This window comes from Microcebus murinus, chromosome 4 (assembly GCF_040939455.1).
Source record: "Microcebus murinus isolate Inina chromosome 4, M.murinus_Inina_mat1.0, whole genome shotgun sequence".
In the NCBI taxonomy this organism is placed as follows: Eukaryota; Metazoa; Chordata; class Mammalia; order Primates; family Cheirogaleidae; genus Microcebus; species Microcebus murinus.
In genome coordinates this window covers 104,758,558-104,771,179 of record NC_134107.1, presented here as the reverse complement: position 1 = coordinate 104,771,179, position 12,622 = coordinate 104,758,558, and the positions used below count along the sequence as shown (strand labels likewise).

The window sequence follows — 12,622 nt, the reverse complement described above, 5'->3', positions numbered from 1 at the left end:
AAGTTTTAGAAATGTAATGCTCTCCAATCCTTTTACATTTTGTTTCCAGTCATCTAAATAAACAAAACAATGAAGAGAATACTGTTGAACGAATTTTAGTTTTTCCCCCTTCTGGGTGTTTTCTATTGTCTTTTGCTTAGTTGGACTTTCTCCTTTTTATTTCTGGTTAGCCAATAGTTTAGCAATTTTGTAGGTTTCATCATCAGTAATACTCCTCCATTTAAGTTCCAGACAGTGTGCTAAGTACCTTCCTCAACACTTTAAAGAGTTCATTTAATCTTTAAAACAAGGCAGGAAGGTAGATATCACGGATAGGAAAACTGCTCCCTGAAGGTACAAAGGTCCAAGGTCTCTTTGACATCTCGCTGCTATTTGTATTGCCAGTGGATAGTTGGAGCTGAGCGCCTCTCAAAACTTGAGCTCATTTCTATGTACTCGGCTGCCCTTTGAGAAGGCAATTTTCAGGAAGAGTAAGATGTGGAAGCCTGCGGTTAAGAAATGAGTGAGCTAACTCATTGGTCAACCGGTGTTGAATACTTCTTAATGTTTGAAACGATTATTTCCATTATCAGAACGGTAAAAGGGAAACAAGAGACGCAGTGAAGGTCCTCTCTGGTTTGGCAAGGACTGAGCACAGACACGGTCCAGCGGGTCGGAAAGGCGGCCGGGAGGCGCACCGGGCGGCGCGGCGCACCCTGGAACACTGAGGCCCGAGGAAGCCGCGTCCGGCCTCGCCCAGCCTGGGCGCTGTGCCGGGCCTGGGTTTCGCCGGCGCTCCGCAGCCAGGCCCTTCGGACGCAAACCGGTGCTGGGGCGGGAAACCGATGGCCGGACGCGTGTCCCACCGCAGCCCCGCACGCTTCCCGGGACACTGGACCCCGCGGCGTGCAGGGACGCGAGCTCGGAAGCCGCGCTCTGGGCGGCCCCTCTCCGCGGACACCCAGGCAGGGCTGGACGTTTTCCCTCCTCGACGGCGCGCGGGGCTCGGAGCGGCTCGACACTGAGTGCGGAGAGTCGGGCTTTCTGATTGGCTTACAGTACAAACGCAGGCGAGCGCCGCCTGAGACCCGCTCTTCGATTGGGTTTTACAGGAACAGCAGAGCACGAAATAAAGAGGCCTTCAGTCATTGGGCCATCGTGTGAATCTCCTTTTGGCTTCTCTGCTGACTGAATAAGCGTCTCAGGATCTTCGTCATGACTCTTAAATCTGGGCCTGTCAGTTCGCCCCTGCGTTTCTCGTCTCTAGGCACGGCATGGGGCTTACAGAGTTTAGCCAATCATATAACGTCAAGATCAGGTTGCCAGGCAGATTATGCTAATAAGGCCCCGCCTTTTATGCTGCTCCCACTCTGCGGCGGGAAGAACCACCTGGAGGTGGCGGGGGGGGTTTGATTTCTATCACCCCTAGGGAGAGAGGATCGGGGACCCGCTGATCTTCCAGCTCCCCTCACCCAACGTCGTGTAAGTACCGAAAGGATTAAGGGAACCGGATAAGCCAGGGTCCAGAGTACCCCATAGACTGGGAGGGTGTTTCGTCTTTGCTTAGTCCCACCCAAAATGGCGTCCAGCTCTTTCCGCGTCTCAGAGCCCGGCCGGGGCCAACCGACCGCGGACCCGGGTGGGGGGGGAATTGATGGTGGTGGGGGGGAGAAATCCCGGCGGCACCGCCCGATGGTACAGTCCAGCCGAGGCTGGGACGAGGCACCTCGCTCGGGGTGGGGGGGTCAAACCATCTGCACCTTCCAAGGGGAAAGGGGCAAGCCCCCCTCTGGGAGGCCCTCCTGGCGCAGCGTCCAGCGATGGCTTCGTCGCCTGCTGGCCCCTGCCTTCCCCTCGCGCAGCCTCCCCTCTGCGACCCCCGAGTGGCTCGCCCGCTCGGCCGGCCGCGCGCACCTCTCCTCCCCTGCCCGCGTTGGTTGGGCCGGGACGGCAGTTGGCGGCCTGCGCGCCGCGGCGGCGGTTGGGCGGGCGCTCGCGGGCCGGTCTCTGCCGGCCGGGTGCCCGGGGCCGGCGCGGGGGGCGGCGGCGCGGCCCGGCCTCGGGGCCGGCGGGCACTGTGTGCACGGCGGAGGGCTCGGCCGAGGGGCTCCCAGCTTTGTCTGGCGAGGCCGCGCCGCCCACCTGCTATTGATTGCTGGTCCGGGGCCCGTATTTACTAGTTGGCGTCGCCGGGACGCGGTGTGGGGGCGCCGGCAGGGGTGTGGGCATGGCCCGTGAGGGTCCGTCCCGCAGACACCGAGCAGGGGTGGCAGGGCGCGGGCCGAGGTCGGGACTGCGGCCTTGCCCGGTCGACCTGCCCCCGGGGTGCAGCGCAGAGGCGGGACCAGGCCGGGGCGTTTGGACCAGGTTTCATGTCCAGCCCGTCGTCGGCTTTCATTAGGCAGTTTTAAGTCTGTAGCTAGGTATTGGGAATTTTAAGTAAAATGCCACAGTCACCGCCTGCCCTCCAGGCACACGGACGCAGCGCTGTTGAATTTTGTGTGCGCCTTTAGCCTTGCTGGGTGGATTAGTTGGATTCCAGTCGTTTCAGTGTATGTGTACACTTTAGCACAAGGAGGGGTGGCTTTGTGCTGTCATCGAGGATTAGACGTGTAATGAGACCCATTTGTTTCAAATCCTGCCCGGCTCATCAGCTCCAGAGTTCTCCTCTTTAAACTCAGTACTTACTGTCATTAAAACCAATGAAATCACTCGTGAATGTATTGTGGCCTCTCTTTTTGACCTGTTCCTTTGTGTTTTTATTACTCCACCATTGCTATAAGCTCTTTGAAGGCAGGCAGGTAAATTATTACAGTGTATCTTTTTGTACTTTCCTACGCGCTCCACCACCAGGACCACAGCAACTTCTACTTTGATGAACAATGCTTATTTGTTTCTCTAGAACTGAGAAAACAAGAATTAAAAAAAAAAAAAAAATTGGCCGGGCATGGTGGCTCACACCTGTAATCCTGGCACTCTGGGAGGCTGAAGTGGGAGGATCACTTGAGGTCAGGAGTTCCAGATCAGCCTGAGCCAGAGTGAGACCCCATCTCTACTAAAAATAGAAAAAAATTAGCCAGGCAACTAAACATAGAAACAAAAAATTAGCTGGGCAGTGGTGAGGCTCTGGAGGCTGAGGCAGGAGGATCCCTGATCCCAGGAGTTGGAGGTTGCTGTGAGCTAGGCTGATGCCGCTGCACTCTAGCAGGCAACAAAGTGAGACTCTGTCTCAAAAAAGAAAAGAAAACAAAACAAAAACTTAGGATTGGTTGAGGGCACAACAGTGTTTGAACAGTGTTTATTCAAAATGATGTATTTAGGAAGTTTACTAGTTTTTTTTAAATAAATTGAGGTGAAATCAACATAAATGAACCATTTTAAAGTGAACAATTCAGTGGCACTTTAGTGGAAGGTTTACATTTTTTATTTTGGACTAAGATAAAAAAATGTCTTGTGCCTCCTCTTACTCCATGAGCACCTACTCTTTCCTTTTCCCTATTATTTGCTTTGCAAAGGTGCTAAATTGCTCTACTTTTTCAAAGAAGCCATTTTTAGTTTTACTAATGTTTTGTAGCATTCTCCACCACATTTTTCCTTTTCTCCCCCTCCCCCCACTTTTTTTTAAGAGACAGAGTCTCACTCTGTCCCTGGGACTGGTGTGCAGTGTTATGATCATAGTTTACTGCAGCGTGGAACTCCTGGGCTCCAGCAGTCCTCTTGGCTCAGCCTCCAGAATAGCTAGGACTACAGGCAGGCATCAGCACAGCCAGCTAATTTTTAAATTTTTTCTAGAGATGGCATCTTGCTATGTTGCCCAGGCTGGTCTTAAACTCCTGGGCTGAAGCCTTTTTTCTGCCCCAGCCTCCCAAAGTGCTGGGATTACAGTACTCTGGGAGGCTGAGGCAGCAGGATCTCTTGAGCCCAGGAGGGTTGCAGTGAACTATGATGGCACCACTGTACTTCAGCCTGGGTGACAGGGCACAGACACTTTCTCTAGTGGGAAAAAAAAAGTAAATAGCTGCCTAAAGGTGATTTGCCACTTTCATTCATTAGTTTCTCCCATTATTTGAAGGGGACATCATGCAGTCCCCTGAACTAAAAGCATTTTACTTTTTAGAAGAACCTAATTGATGGGGATAGGTTTCTGGATAACAAGCATAATTGATTGATCAAAGAACTGAAAACTACTGAGCTATACTTTTGGTTTCCTGAATAATTTTTCATTGTAAGCACTGGTAAGCACATGATAACTACATAATTTCCTTTGGTAAAAAGAAGCTATTAAACATCCCTTCGTTGCAGTGTTTGAATTGTTCAGAGTTTGTTTTAAACTTGAATAGTGATGTACTTTGACCTATTGCCACTAAAACACATAGTCTTCTCCCACTGCAACCCCATCCCTGGGTGTAGGACACCCAGTCTTGCAATTTATTTGTTTTTCACAAGCAGAATTTATTATTTTATCATAGGTATTTTAATAGATTAACAAAGAAGAATTTGGTCTGGTGTCTACAAAGAGCCAGTGAATTAAGAAAAAGGAAATATTTGCAACAGCCAAATCCGCATAGGAATTTGCTCAAATTCTTCTGGGGAGCAGGGTGGGGAAGGAAATTGAGAGCAGAACTTTTCTTGCCTATTCTTTTGGTCCACACCGGTGATGATTTTTTCTTTTCTGCTCTGACATGAAACTGTTTACATCGTTTAGTTGAATCACTGCTTAAGGATATCTGGCCTCTGTCATTTTTTATTCTTTTTTTTTTTTTTTATTTAGCTAACTACAGTGAAAATGAATATTCTTAATTTTATAACACTAGTTCCAGACTTGTGTGGAACATTCTGAACTGGTATGTCTCCAGTTTATTTCCTACAACTCCTGTGACATTGATACTTCACTATTCTAAAACATTATTTTGGTTCCCCTTCCAAAATCCTTCCGTGCCTTCCCATTGCCCATATTTGTGTAGATTTTAAATTTGGGTTGTAGAAAGCACCTGGTTCTTTATGGATAATGTTGAAATAATTTAGGGAACAGGGGGTGGTGGTGAGGAAATGGAGAGGGAGGAGGGAGTTTATGGCTAATTCCAGATTACAGTTACAGCAAGATTACTTAAAATGTGGCAAAAGCAATCTTTATAGAATCAGTAGTTTAAGAACCCTTGATAAAATCAATACTTTTAAGAACACTAAACATACAGATTGCTAAATGGTTAATATCTGCTAAAATAGTCTATTATTCACTTTTTAGTTAAACTCTCATTTATTTCAAACATTAGAATATTGGAGGTAAATGCTGTTCCTCCCTTTTTTACCTATGTCCTTTATTTTCATTGTCTGACTCTGATGTTGCAATCTACACCTCTTTCCTGCTGTGACCGACCTTTGGAAGAGATCAGGTCCCTTAGATCTGTGCTGGCAGTGCTGTAGCCAGTAGCCACATGTGGCTATTGAGCACTTGAAATATGGATAGTGCTGTAAGTGTAAACTGGTAAACACATGGTAACTACATAATTTATGTACACCAGATCTTGAGAGTTAGTGTTAAAAAATATTAAAAAATCTCAATTTCTAAAATACTGATTACTTGTTGAAATGATATGTTAGACTGGGTTAAATAAATTATTATAATTGATTTAACCTGTTTCTACTTTTAAAAAATATATCTAGGCTGGGCGCAGTGGCTCACGCCTGTAATCCTAGTGCTTTGGGAGGCCTAGGCGGGCGGATTGCTTGAGGTCAGGAGTTCAAAACCAGCCTGAGCAAGAGTGAGACCCCATCTCTACTATAAATAGAAAGAAATTAATTGGCCAACTAATATATATAGAAAAAATTAGCCGGGCATGGTGGCGCATGCCTGTAGTCCCAGCTACTTGGGAGGCTGAGGCAGAAGGATCGCTTGAGCCCAGGAGTTTGAGGTTGCTGTGAGCTAGGCTGACACCATGGCACTCAGTCTAGCCTGGGCAATAAAGTGAGACTCTGTCTAAAAAAAAAAATTATATATATATTAGAATAGCAGTCCCCAACCTTTTTTGGCACTAGGGACTGGTTTCATGGAAGACAGTTTTTCCACAGATGGGGAGGGCAGGATGGAGGGGAGGTGGAGCTTGGTTGGTGATGGGCGGCCCTGTTTTCCTAACAGGCAATGGACTGGTACTGGGCCACTGCCTGGGGGTTGGGGACTGCAGTATTAGAACATTTAAAATTGTGGTATGAAGCTTGCATCTGTGGCTCCAATGTGTCTATTGAATAGGGTAGCCTTAGTCTGATGGGGTAGGGGGTGTTCCCAGGTAGCAATAAGATGTAATGTATTCTCTTTTAGTTTCTATACTTTCAATTAATAGATACTGCTAATATATATGTCTGATTTTTTTTTTAGTGCTAATGATAGCTATCACAAAAGCACAGTTATTCTTTTGAAGAATACATTAATCTCAAAACCACTTCTAGATAATTGAGTTAACTGTTACTGAATTAATATATTCAATTAATCATTTGAACTTAAAATAATAAAATGACATCTGTGAGCATAGAATCCATTAAAAAGAAGTTGAGCTAAGCATAATCAGCTGAATTTTCCCAAACTTGGTCTGCCACTTACTTATACATTGATTTTTATAATTTACCATTTTTCAAAGATTTAAGAAGTATTTCTTGGAGAAACTTGAAATTGAGACAATCAAGCTCACATTTTTTTCTCCTGTCATTTAGAAAAAGGCCACAACAGTTTGATTCTAAGGGTAGAACACTTTGGACCAGCTCATGGGACAACTGTCCTTTTAAACACAGTTGGAGAATCATAACCTACAGATAAAATCCATAATGTTTTTACCCCTATATTTGAAAACATTGACAATTTTGCCCTAACCTACCTTTGCTGATACATTTCCTTTTACTACCCTGTGTGAAGGTTTAATATGGTGTAATACCCCCATAATATGCTGAAATTAAAAAAAAAAACTAATCTTACACAGAAAAAAAAAATGGGGTAATATTTAACAGCATGGGCTCTGGGGCCAAAGGAAACTAGATTTATTGCTCTGCTCGGCTTACTGGCAAGTTACTTAACTTCTGTAAAGCTTAGTTTTCTTATCGAATCATTCAACTAGTTTCTTTTTTTTTTTTTGAGACAGAGTCTCACTCTTTGCCCAGGGTAGAGTGCCAGGGCGTCAGCCTAGCTCACAGCAACCTCAGACTCCTGGGCTCAAGCAATCCTTCTGCCTCAGCCTCCGGAGTAGCTGGGACTACAGGCATGCGCCACCATGCCCGGCTAATTTTTTCTATATACATTAGTTGGCCAATTAATTTCTTTCTATTTATAGTAGAGACGGGGCCTCGCTCTTGCTCAGGCTGGTTTTGAACTCCTGACCTTGCACGATCCTCCCCCCCCTTGGCCTCTCAGAGTACTATGATTACAGGCATGAGCCACCATGCCTGGCCTCAACTAGTTTCTTAATTATTTTTTTATCTTTATTTTTTGCAGAGACAGGGTTTCAGTCTGTCACCCAGGCAGTGGTGCAATCATGGCTCACTGTAACCTGGAACTCCTGGGCTCAAGTTATCCCCCCACCTCAGCCTCCCGAGTAGCTGGGACTATAGGTGTGCAACACCACGCCTGGCTAACTTTTTAATTTTTTTTGTAGAGATGAGGTTTTGCTGTGTTGCCCAGGCTACTCTTGAATCTTGGCCTCAAGCGATCCTCACAAGTTGTCCTCCCAAAGTGCTGGGATTACAGTTGTCAGCCACTGTACTGGGCCAGTTTCTTAATTATTTATTAATAGAGATAATAATAGTACCAACCTCACGGATTCTTTATGAGGATGCTTGTTAATAACTGATCACAATAGTATGAATGGCTCAATAACAATGCACACAGTACTAAATGGCTCAAAAAATTATTTACCTAATTTTGAACTCTCTGTTTTAGTCAAACTGGTGTTACCCACTGTTCCTTAAATATTCTAGGTTTTCCCTTCATGTTTTCACTCCTTCATTTCTCAAGTGGAATGCTTGTTCCTCTTTGTCCTCCTCTACCTCCTTTCCTAGTTCTGCCCACCAAAATCCCTTCCATTCTCTTAGAGCAGTAGTTGGAAGACTTTTTCTTTGTAAAGACCAGATAGTAATTATTTTTGGCTTTGTGGGCCATGTGGTCTCTGTTGAAACTACTCCCCTCTGCTCTGTAGTGAAAGCATGCCTATGTTCCAAGAAAACTATTTTGGACCCTGAAATTTGAATTACTATAACTTTCACATTTGACAATATTATTTTGAGTCTTTTCAACCTTTTTAAAATGTATAATAAAAACCATTCTTAGCAAAAAAAACAGGTGCCAGGCTGCCCATGGGCTATAGTTCATCAACCCCTGTAGGTAGATCAAGCTAAAACCACATATCCCATATTTATTTTTATTTTTTTTGAGACAGAGTCTCGCTTTTTTGCCTAGGCTAGAGTGAGTACCCTGGCGTTAGCCTAGCTTACAGCAACCTCAAACTCCTGGGCTCAAGCAATCCTTCTGCCTCAGCCTCCCAAGTAGCTGGGACTACAGGCATGCGCCACCATGCCCGGCTAATTTTTTCTATATATATTAGTTGGCCAATTAATTTCTTTCTATTTATATATAGTAGAGACAGGGTCTTGCTCTTGCTCAGGTTGGTTTTGAACTCCTGACCTCGAGCAATCTGCCCACCTCGGCCTCCCAGAGAGCTAGGATTACAGGCGTGAGCCACCTCGCCCGGCCCCACATATCCCTTATTGAAGCCTTGTTGACCATCTTATTTGAAATTGATCTTTTTTGTCCTTCTGCTTTGTAATAAATAATAGTAACATTTATTGAGTGCATACTTTGTATTGCATTGCATTTGTGCTCCTTTCTTGCTTTCTAGACAGATTTTTTTTAGTCTGCTTCCTGTAGAATGCAGTACAAAAGAGGCCCTTTAACTTACTGGATTCTAAAATGTTTTGAGGAATAACAGACTAAATATAATTATCTTAAGAAGACATTCAAAGTGGTTTCTAAAGTTTTCCTCCCTCCTCCCTTTTTTTCCCTGAGACTCTCATTGTCATATGCAAATCCTACCATTTTCTTAACATTGCTTGAAGATTTTGAGTCCAGTTTATTGGGTGTTATTTTCACTCTTGCCACAAACCATAATTATAAGCAACCATAATAAAATGTCCTGATAGGGAATAGCTGTAACTGCTTCAACTAATTATTGCTTTGTGTTTGACTTTTTAAGCATCCTTTCCAAGGCACCTGATTACATTTAACACGTAACATTGACAGAACAGTGTTCAATTTTACAAATGAGAAAAAGGAGACCAAGGTTTTGTGAAGCCTAAAAGACAGAGGTTTTGTGATGTTGTGAGTGCAAGAGTGGAGAGAGCCCGTGGGGTGGGGGCACCCAGTGTCGCAGATGTTAATGAGGTTTCCTTCCTGTCTTTTCCTCATCGTAAATATTCATCTCCTTCTTTATTTTTTTTCTCTTGAAATTGATGAATTGAAAATCATTCTGGATTTTAAGTACTTCATCATTTGATAAATGTACAGATCTGTGAACAGTAATGTTTCAAACACTTGTTTATATGACATGCATGTTCTCTCAAGTACCTTAAACCTGTTGAAGTGAGATACTACATAACTACAAAACAGTAATTCTAGAATTAAAATGAATTATGAGCCGGGCGAGGTAGCTCACGCCTGTAACCCTAGCACTCTGGGAGGCCAAGGTGGGAGGATTGCTTGAACTCAGGAGTTCGAGACCAGCCGGAGCAAGAGCAAGACCCCGTCTCTACTAAAAAAATAGAAAGAAATTAGCTGAAGAACTAAAAATATATATAGAAAAAATTAGCTGGGCATGGTGGTACATATCTGTAGTCCCAGCTACTTGGGAGGCTGAGGCAGGAGAATTGCTTGAGCCCAGGAGTTTGAGGTTGCTGTGAGCTAGGCTGACGCCACAGCACTCTAGGTGGGGCAACAGAGTGAGACTCTGTCTCCAAAAAAAAAAAAAAACCACAATAAACCCCCCCAAATGAATTATGTAGTAGCAATTGCATTTTGGTGAACTTTGCTTCATTTAACAATTTTAAGAAAGCTTATATTCATATTTATATATATTTATATCACACTCTATCTCACCCAAACAGCTTTTCATACATCATTTTAAAAATATTTTTTCAGATCTATGGTTTTCAAGAGTTATAAACTATAGCCGATATATTTTAAGTCTAACAAAATATGTGTAAGATCTTTTTTTTTTTATTTTGAAGGTTCTTGATCAATATGTGTAAGATCTTTATAGAGAAAATTCTAAAACTTTATTGAGTGACTAAATAAAACCTAAATAAATGGAAATAATAGTGGTCCAAGGATGGGAAGATTCAGTATTGTAAAAGTATCAATTCTCTGGAAAGTGATGTATAGAATCTAACGTAATACCAGCAATGTTTTTCTTTTTTTTTGAGACAGACTTTCACAATGTTGCCCTGGCTAGAGTGCCATGGCGTGGTCATAGCTCACTGCAACCTGAGACTCCTGCGCTCAAGCGATCCTCCTGCCTCAGCCTCCCAAGGAGGTGGGATACAGGCGTGTGCCACCACACCCAGCTAATTTTTCTGTTTTGTGTAGTGATGAGGAGGTCTCACTCTTGCTCAGGCTGGTCTCAAACTCCTGACCTTAAGTGATCCTCCTGCCTTGGCCTCCCAGAGTGCTAGGATTATAGGCATGAGCCACCACACCCAGAATAAAATGTCTTTTAATTGAAAATAAGACTTCTCTGGATACCTTCATGGTCTAACAGGGGTCCTCAAACTATGGCCCGTGGGCCACATGTGGCCCGACAGATGTTTTTGCCACCGCTGCTTGTCCTGCTTAGCAGCTGACTTATCCCAGGCCCACAGTGTACATGTGTGGAATGTGTGCCGCATTCTGCAACAGCCCTCCAATGGTCTGAGGGACAGTGAACTGGCCCCCTGTTTAATTTAAATAGTTGTTGGCCAGGTGCAGTGGCTCATGCCTGTAATCCTAGCACTCTGGAAGGCCGAGGTGGGAGGATTGCTTGAGCCCAGGAGTTCAAGACCAGCCTGAGCAAGAGTGAGACCACGTCTCTACCAAAAATAGGAAAAAATTAGCTGGGCATGGTGGCACATGCCTGTAGTCCCAGCTACTCGGGAGGCTGAGGCAGGAGGATAGCTTGAGGCCAGGAGTTTGAGGTTGTGGGCTAGGTTGATGCCATGGCACTCTAGCCCGGGCAACAGAGTGAGACTCTGTCTCAAAAACAAAAAAAAATTTAATAAATAAGTATTAACATTTACAGTATACTTTATATTATCATACTATACTGTGACAGACAATATCCCACTTTATGTTAGCAATGAACCTGTGAGTTAGGTAAAATAGGTGGCTTTATTCCAATTATCAAGATAAATTTCCCTTGCCTTCAAAAATCCTTTTTCTACTATTTGTACTTAGAAAGAACGTCAAGAAATGTTCTGGATAGTAGAAGACAACTCAGAGTGCTGGCCTAGTGAATGCTGGCCTACTATAGTAGTTTTCTTAAGATGGAGTAGTGGAAGGCTAGGCCTGGGCCTTTAGTACCAGCTACTTGGAAGTAGGATATGAAGGGAATTATTGTATTTCAAACCAGTACAGTATCAATTTGCTTCTTAGTTCTGGGTCAGAGTCATGGTTCACTCTATTTTAACAAAAGACTATTTTTCAGGAGTTGAGGTAGAGCGAACAAGTAGTTACACTGTTTTTATATTATATACATAGTGTTAAATTATGAAAATTGTGCTCTAATAAGTTAATTTTTTTTTTTTACTCATTAAAACATTTTAAAACACATGGCTTTATTGAGGAAATAGCTTATTGCTTAAGATTGTGCCTCTTTATATGTTAACCAGGAGTTTATCCTAACAACTTGGGTTTGTGATTTGCTGAGTCATAGTTACTATCCCGAACCATCTGTAAGGGAGGCTTTCTGGCTCCAGAAGACCCACCTGAAACTGCAACTGCTAATTCAACAAAAGAGCTTAAGATATGTGGGCCAGATAGCGTTGAGTGCCTGGGCCTGGGCGCACCAGGGCCACTGGTTGTATCTGTACCCCTGCCAGCTGTCTTGTGAATGAATGCTGCTGTTCAGGAGGCAGCTAGAGAGTGTGCTTGGAGCTTTGTGAATACAGCGTCCATTCAAAAACATGGATGCTCAGTATTACTTGATGAGTCATTTGTAGCAGTCTTTCAGTTTTCAAATGAACCTTATAAATCCATATTTACATTAAAAGCTCATTTCAAATATCCTGGTAGGCGCATGGTATGGATCTGCTAGTTACCATGTGGGGAAGGAAAGCTGGAAAATAAATTCCCCTGAGAGCAGCCGGATTGGCAAGGAAGACCACCCCAATTCACCACCACCCCAGCCTTTTCAGAATTCTAAGACAGACAGCCCATAACTATATTAGGGAAACTGGTGAGTTGCACATTTTGAAGAAAGGTATAAGGATTCTTTCTAAGTTTTTGTTTAGCAATGAAAAGTCTTTTTTTAAGGTGGTGGTTTTGGACATTGAAAGCTTGTATAAGAATGTTTAATATCACTAAAGTAGAGTAAGAATTCAGAACTCTAATCATTGCCCTGTGCTTACCAAAGGCAGG

The 12,622-nt window shown here is 43.9% G+C and overlaps 1 protein-coding gene across 2 annotated transcripts in view; it reads left to right on the top strand.

Moving 5' to 3' along the window:
- The first annotated feature begins 304 nt into the window (after nucleotides 1-304).
- The window catches only part of PRDM10 (PR/SET domain 10), a 101,620-nt gene continuing 89,302 nt past the window's right edge, over nucleotides 305-12,622 (top strand). For both annotated transcript variants that reach the window (XM_076002651.1, XM_076002649.1), the window contains exon 1: nucleotides 305-1,461. The gene's annotated coding sequence lies outside the window, so the exon portion shown is untranslated. The remainder of the gene's footprint in view (nucleotides 1,462-12,622) is intronic.